This window comes from Saccopteryx leptura, chromosome 8 (genome assembly GCF_036850995.1).
Source record: "Saccopteryx leptura isolate mSacLep1 chromosome 8, mSacLep1_pri_phased_curated, whole genome shotgun sequence".
Lineage (NCBI taxonomy): Eukaryota > Metazoa > Chordata > Mammalia > Chiroptera > Emballonuridae > Saccopteryx > Saccopteryx leptura.
The window spans coordinates 86251833-86259755 of record NC_089510.1 but is presented as its reverse complement, the minus strand read 5'-3'; positions in this window follow the sequence as shown (position 1 = coordinate 86259755).

The following is a 7923-nucleotide window of genomic DNA, read 5'->3' as shown; positions in this document are numbered from 1 at the left end:
ATTGTTTGTTTGTTTGTTGTTGAGTTTTATGAGTTCTTTGTATATTTTGGATATTAGGCCCTTATCTGAGCTGTCGTTTGAAAAAATCATTTCCCATTTAGTTGGCTTTCTGTTTATTTTGTTATCAGTTTCTCTTGCTGAGCAAAAACTTCTTAGTCTGATGTAGTCCCATTCATTAATTTTTGCCTTCACTTCTCTTGCCATTGGAGTCAAATTCATAAAATGCTCTTTAAAACCCAGGTCCCTGAGTTGAGTACCTATGTCTTCTTCTATGTACTTAATTGTTTCAGGTCTTATGTTTAGATCTTTGATCCATTTTGAGTTAATTTTTGTACAGGGGGAGAGACTGTAGTCCAGTTTCATTCTTTTGCATGTGGAGTAGCCAATTTTTAAATGTGATTTATCCCAAGTATTTCACTAAAGGTAGAGAATCAGAGTTTGTCCTAGAATATCAAGTATTTTATCTATGAATTGGATTAGAGCAGAATCTCTAGAAAATTCAGAACTGTTCAAATCAGCTTTTATTATCATTGATAAATATTGGCAATCCACAGGAACAGCTGGTAACATCATGTGGATTTGGAACCACAGAATGTCTGGGAATAACTATCTTATTTATAGCTGAGATTTTGTACAAATGTATTTTACTGGAAAGCTATAATTACAAGGGCTTGTACATAGAATTATAAATGCCTTTTTAAGTAATCTAGTATATTGGTCTTAATTCCAGCTATTAGTGTGTTGTGTGGCCAATATCCATGGTCACCATCGTCACAGCCGACCAGTCCATACAGGTTCTCATTGGATTTGGACAGATGGTAATGAAACAATGAAGCCATGAACTGGTGGGCCATTAGCTTTAATCCTAGATTGCACCCGGTGGGCAAGTAAAAACACACACTGGGCTCCAAAACCCACTCATTCAGTGCTCACAAAGCTACTGACTTATCCACGTTTTCTAGAATCAAAGGTTTCTAGCTCACCAGACTTATTCACCTCTGTTCCCCATCTCCTTCCTTCTCCCTGCACAAACTCTGCACAAACTGGCTTTTCCTTTAGCATTCTACCATCTTGGCTGCTTCTCCTGGCCTCTTCCACGTGGCCTTTCTCTGCTCTCCTCTCTGCTCTCTCCTCTAGTGCTAATCTCAGGAACTGAGAGAGAGCAAGCTCCTGGTCTGCCCCACTTTATAGTGTAGAAATCAAAACCTTTAATCCAGTATACAAAATAGGGAAGTCTCTGATATAAAGTCCACCCCACATCAAAAAGGGTGGGAAAGGCAGTCCTAAAACCAAGCCCCAGGCTATAAGGATCCTGCCTGCCCACAGCCCGCCCCCAACACATATTAATACAATCACACCCATCCCAAGCAATCACCTGGGCAACGGGCTTCCATGTGGGCAGCGCCATCTTTAACAAAGAGAGCATAATATATTTTATCTGCCCAACATGTGTAAAGCCAGTAGCCATGGCCACCATCACAGCCACCTGGCCCATGCAGGTTTGCATTAGATTTGGATAGATGGTAATGAAATAACGGAGCCAAGAACTGGTGGGCCATCATCTTTAATCCTAGCTTGCACCCGGCGGGCAAGTAAAAACACACACTGGGCTCCAAAACCCACTCATTCAGTGCTCACAAAGCTACTGACTTATTCGAATTTCCTAGAATCAAAGGTTTCTAGCTCACTAGCCTTATTCACCTCTGTTCCCCATCTCCTTCTCTCTGCACAAACTCTGCACAATCTGGCTTCTTCTTCAGCACTCTGCCATCTTGACTGCTTCATCTGGCCTCCTCTACATGGTCTTTTTCTGCTCTCTTTTCTCTAATGCTAATCTCAGGAACCAAGAGAGAGCAAGCTCCTGGTCTGCCCCACTTTATAGTATAGAAATCAAAACCTTTAATCCAATATACAAACAAGGAAGTCTCTGATACAAAGTCACTTATCTGAGGCATAATGGGATTTCTCATGAGACTGCATCACCCTATATCAAAAAGCATGGCAAAGGTTTAGTCTTAAAACTAAGCCTTAGGCTATAAGAATCCTGCCTGCTTACAGCCTGTCCCCCCACATCCAATGCAAACTATAAACGAGCAAACATATATATCATTATTTACAAACTCTTTTGACCATCATAATGCATCAGATCTTAGAAGATATTGGCAAATCTTGCCAATACCTGTACTGAGAAAGGCCCAAAGTTGTATTAGAATGTCCTGAAACATACCTTCAGTCTCCAGATTATTTTCCTTTCATGAAAATTTCTTTTAAATTATTATTTTCCTAATTGGTGTAGTATTTGGTTTACTTTTAAATAAATTTTACCCTTCTGGAAGATATATGGGCAATCATTGGTTTTTAAGAAAATTTTACCCTGTTAGGTTAACTGGGGTAAACTTGATTAACAAAATATATATCGCCCCTTAATATTCCCTCATTGGAAAGGGACAGATTTTGATTTAACATATTCCTACCACTTGTACATAAGCTTTACTCTGAAGTAGGATGCAACTTAGTTGAGTAGGGTTAAGAACAGATAAAGTAGCCCCCAGTATTTACAAGGGCCTTAGCAATTTCCCTTTGTAATGGGAATTTTAATTTCTCCTAAATTGATAGGAGAAAGGGAAATGCCCTTCTATATTCCTTGGAACAACTTTATGCTTACTTCTGTTTTTAATATTTTGCATATATATTTTTAAAATTCCACTTCAGCTTCCTATAATTTTAAGGTGACCTGTCTTTTTATAATAAAAAGACTCCTATTCAGGTGCTCTACAATCCTTAGGCATATGTCCAGGCTTCCTACAGTTAAAATAGGATGACCCGGTCATCATTACTGCAGAAGTTTGAGCTAAGTAAATTATGTTGTTTGGTTCCTAGAAACCAGTAAATATATTATTTGGAATAGTTCAGAATAGCCAGGATCAAATGTTTCAACAGTTAAATTTTAAGTTTCTTTGTGAACCCATCAGTGTCCAGATAAAATCAAGGAAATCTTTCATTTAGGTTAATTCTATTCTAGTCTAAGTAACATACACAATTGCAGGTTCCTTTCTATCTGAAACCAGCTTTTCTTCAAATGTGATGCTAGAATTCCTGGATTATTCTTGTCTGATTTCCTACTCTTATTTTCCACTAGATCAGTAGGGTGTGGTAGTGGAGGAGGCAGAGATAGAAAAGAAAGGAAGAAAGGTGGGGGAGGGGAGTCCAGACCAGGAAGCTCAGATAGCAAATAGTGGAGAAGCTATAGAAGGAGAGGAATGGGAGGTTAGCATATATTAAATTCAGAGGCCTTCAAAGACAGTCTCTACATTTTTTTTCAAAGAATTTATCTGTGCTTCTCCTAGAAGCTTCTATTTCCAATCAAAGTCTGCTATATGTTCATTTAATATTAATTTTAGAGTTGACATTTTCTAATTAAGTGCACAGAAAAAATTACTTAGGAGGCATCATAAGATTTGGGCCACTTCAAGCTGAAAATTTTCCACCTCAGTAGATACTTGCAAGTTAACCCGCAGGATTATTAATGGGGGGCTGGTGTCCTTGGGGCTTGTCAGCCTTAAAGGTATGATTTCCCATGTTAATTTTAGTTTTCTTTGTATATCAGCAGACTCTGAACAAATTTCTAGGGATATTGTGTAGTGGGTTTAAGTGTGCTGCTTGTGGGTTTAGCTCCAAGCAAATTTTACCTCCCAAGTCATTTCAAACCCTCTTACATGTCTCGGTTTCTCTCCCCAGCTGCCTAATACAGCTGTGAGGACCAGAGGGCTAGGTAACCGGCCTTTATATGTGTCCCTGGACTGTAGTAGGAAGCAACCCAACAGAGCATAGACACTCAGATAATGTAATCAATGAAGGAAGGAGAATTTATTAAAGCTGGTGGAGTATGTGGGGTTTGTAGCTCCAAAACACGGACTCCCTGAAGTTGACTTTCTTACAGGTTATACACCTTTACAGTATCTAAGCAATGGGCATGTGATTCCTTTGTTTAAGGTTTCCCAGGACTCAAGAAGAGGGGAGGGAGAGTATCAGTGGGGTCAGCAAGGGGGAAGGAGTTTCCAGATCACCATAGTTACATACAGATCCTGTTATTCTTGCTTTGTATTGTACCTATGGGATATAGTTCATTTATCACTGGTTGACTCGGTTACCCCTTGTTGGGCAAATAAGTTTGTGAAATCTGTATTTTTGGGGTTTGTTCACTTTTATTGTTAAAAATGGCCGCTGACCACATGATTGCATTGTCCAGGTGATACCGTTAATTACCTTCATGCTTGGGAAGGGGATTTGTTATGCTAATGTGTGCTAGAGGAGGGCGTTGTCCCATGAGAAAGTTTGTAAAGAAGGAGGAGCTAGGCGACCATTTTGAAAGAGGCCACGTGGTTGGAAAGGAGGCAGGCAGCCAAGATGGAGGTGCGCAGATGAGAACCAGAGGAGGCTGAGTGAGCTGGTGGGAGGCCTTTTATTCTAGGAAAACTCGGATATGTCAGTAGCTTTGTGAGCACTGAATGAATGGGTTTTGGAGCCCAGTGTGTTTTTGTGTACTTGCCTGCTGGGTGTGAGCTAGAATAAAAGGTATGGCCCACCAGTTCTTGGCTCTGCAGTTTCATTACTGTCTATCCAAATCTAATGGGAATCTGTATGTTCTTGGTGGCTGTGACCACCACAACTACTGGGCCTACACCTCTGCTGGCTCCTTTCCTTTGTACTCTTTTTGTTTCTTCCTTCTCAGGGAAGAGGGGCCTGCCCATCCTTCCTCAGGACGAGTCAATTTTTTCATTATAGTTGAATTTGGAAGTCCTGATGAGGCAACCTACACATCATGAGGGATGCCCTCTCAACACCTCCACAGAGATTCTTAGTAAACCTAAGAATACCCAAGATTCGAGATTTGGGCTGGGAGGAGTAAGTGCCCCTTGTCTTCAGAGCTGAACAAATTCAGACTCTCATTTATTCAGCAAAGGTTTTCTTTGTTCATACTAGCAATTAAGTATTTCCAATTGAAAAAGCCCAAAATTAAAAACCAGCCATCCATTATTTATCCTCCTGTTTCACAGACCTGAGTACAGTTTTACACACAAACAAGACAATTACAGTACAGAGACACGAGCATGACATGTAAATAAATCTGATTAATCCTTTTAGCAGAGTTGCTACTTGGCCCCCAACTCCAAAGACAACACAGAGCACAGCAATCAGCATGTCAAGACCTCACAGAGTACAAACCAAAGAAACAAGTATAGGGTCCAAAATTTTATTCTATTTAAATTTAAATGAGCACTTCTTACATATCTCAATTTGAAAGCAACAATGCAGGAATAAAACTGTTTTATTTAGTTCAATATTAGAGCCGGCATTTCCAATTTTTATATGCAATAACTTAATTCAGACCTCAAAAGAGACACATTTTTTGCTATTTTTAGTTGATATTATTTTATAGATTTATAAGCATAGGTCAATCAATTTAGTCAGAATTCATCCTGGGGACTATCCTTAGGAATGGACAGGGTGTTACCCATTCTGTTACAATATTAGACAGAAATTAAATAGAAACCAGAATCAGACAAACCAGAGAGGAACCTGGGATTTCAGTGCACAACCAGACCAGAAAGATACCTGCCTCATCTGTCAGGGCATTTTATGATGGGGGCACTGGAGGATGGAACTAGCAAAAACTCCCCGAGTAAATAGACACTTGGCAGCTGCTTAGGAAGTACTGTACTCAGACCCTTCAGGGTCTCCTTGTCTGGGAGTAATTTCAAGGCAAAGAATAGGGAAGAAACAAAATGATAGTTCAGAGGACTGTAGCTAAAACATTAAATATCAGAAAAATTCAGGATTGTAGAATAACAAGGAAAGCTGTAGCTTTAATAATATCTGGGTGTCCTAACATTAATCCTTCTCAGAGATAATTTTCCACTAAGGAAGGAGTATGACTCTTCCCAGGTCCCGAGGGAAGAGGTAGAGGATAAAGGAGAGCCAAAGGCTCCTCAGGAAGCATGGGAGGATGAAAAGATGTTTTGTCCTCCTTATCGACCTCCTCAAATTCTTCATCTCCCCCATCATCATCATCATTATCAGTTTGTCAAGGTCCTAAAACAGATTTCACTAAGGTCCAAGTTGGCCAGATAGCAACCAGAGATGGAACACCTTGAATATGTAATTTTTTCAACTCTTTTCCCAGTTATGTAAATCTACACTTCTTAAAGTAGGGAACCAAGTACAATGCTTCTCAATTGCTTACAATAATTCTAAAATTTCTGCCAGCCTTCAACACTTGTTTTAAGAGACAGATATAGAGGCAGTACTTCATAACACTGCCCCTGTTCCCCATTGTTACCCTGTATTTTTTTAAGTGTCCTTATCTGTGACAGATTAAGGCCTCTATTTCCACTTGGGGTCCAACAGTGTTCTCTTTAAGGCGAATTAGGTCAGTTGAGACACTGGGTCAGAAGAAAATATTGGGCCCCTTACTTTAGAAAAAAGTGTAAAGTTGGGGTTTTGCAGGGCCCTTCAGAAGTTAAGGCCCAGGGCGCACAACTGGTGTGCCCACCATTAAATCCACTTCTGGCCCTGGTGATCATGCTTCCAGTCGTGCCCCACGTTGGGCACCAGTTGCAGAGACCAGCTCAGCAGTGGGTGTGCACAAGAGGAAGGCGCTGCAGGACTTAGAAAAAACACACAACATAGAAGAAAGATGGGTACAGGGGACTCCCAGTCTCTAGGACTGAGAACCCAGCTCTTTGCAGGCAAAGATTTGTTTCTTTAATCATCAAGCAAATTAGCAGAGCATAGACTCAGGAACAGAGAAGGATGATTAACTAAAACCTTTCAGGTATGCAGGAAATGCTATAAGGTTCAGAAGCTTCCAGTAAACAATCTTATCAGTGCTTGCCAGGGTAGTGTTCCACCCACAGGACTTGACATTCCAAAGCCGGCACCTAAGGCTTGTTTCAGGGCAGCATTCCAATCTCAGGCATTTTCCCACCCCCATTCTAATGAGGAAGAAACTGCCTCTGCTCTGGAGGCTCCTCCAGATTCTGATCCATCAGACCCCCTCACGCGTGGCTGTTAGTGTTTGGCTGGTTTCTCCTAGTCCCAGAAGGTCCTTTGTCCATGGTTATGGAAGGCTTGCTTCTTTACTTGCCAGTCACCAAACTTGAAACTGCCACCAGACATTAAAGTGCTCACTGGTTTCTACTTATTTAGGAAGGAATAATCCATCTCTCTTTTTTCTTTTTAAAGAATTTTTTCTTTTTTTTATTTTATTTATTCATTTTTTTAGAGAGGAGAGAGAGAGGGAGAGAGAGAGACAGAGAGAGAGAAGGGGGGAGGAGCTGGAAGCATCAACTCCCATATGTGCCTTGACCAGGCAAGCCCAGGGTTTCGAACCGGCGACCTCAGCATTTCCAGGTCGACGCTTTATCCACTGCGCCACCACAGGTCAGGCCTAATCCATCTCTTAAATTAATTCTCTTGACTTCTTTGCATGAACAACTCTCTGGTGGTTTTAAAGGGAAGATACAATATTTTTAAATATTAAATTTTCTTAGTGTTTTCTCAGTGTTTATGGTAAAACCAATGATCTTTTAAAACATCCTACAGCCTACAGTACATGGAAATAGAATCAAGACAGGCATTTTAAAAAACTGAAATTAGAGCCTGACCAGTGGTGGCACAGTGGGTCACCTGGAATGCTGAGATCCCAAGTTTAAAACCAAGAATGCACCTTGAGTGTGGGCTAATCCAGCTTGAGCACGAGGTCTCCTGCTTGACTGTGGGATCATAGACATGCTCCCAAGGTCACTGGCTTGAGCAAGGGGTCACTGGCTCAGCTGGAGCCCCCAGGTCAAGGCACGTATGAGAAGCAATCAATGAATAACTAAAGTGCCACAACTACAAGTTGATGCTTCTCATCTCTCT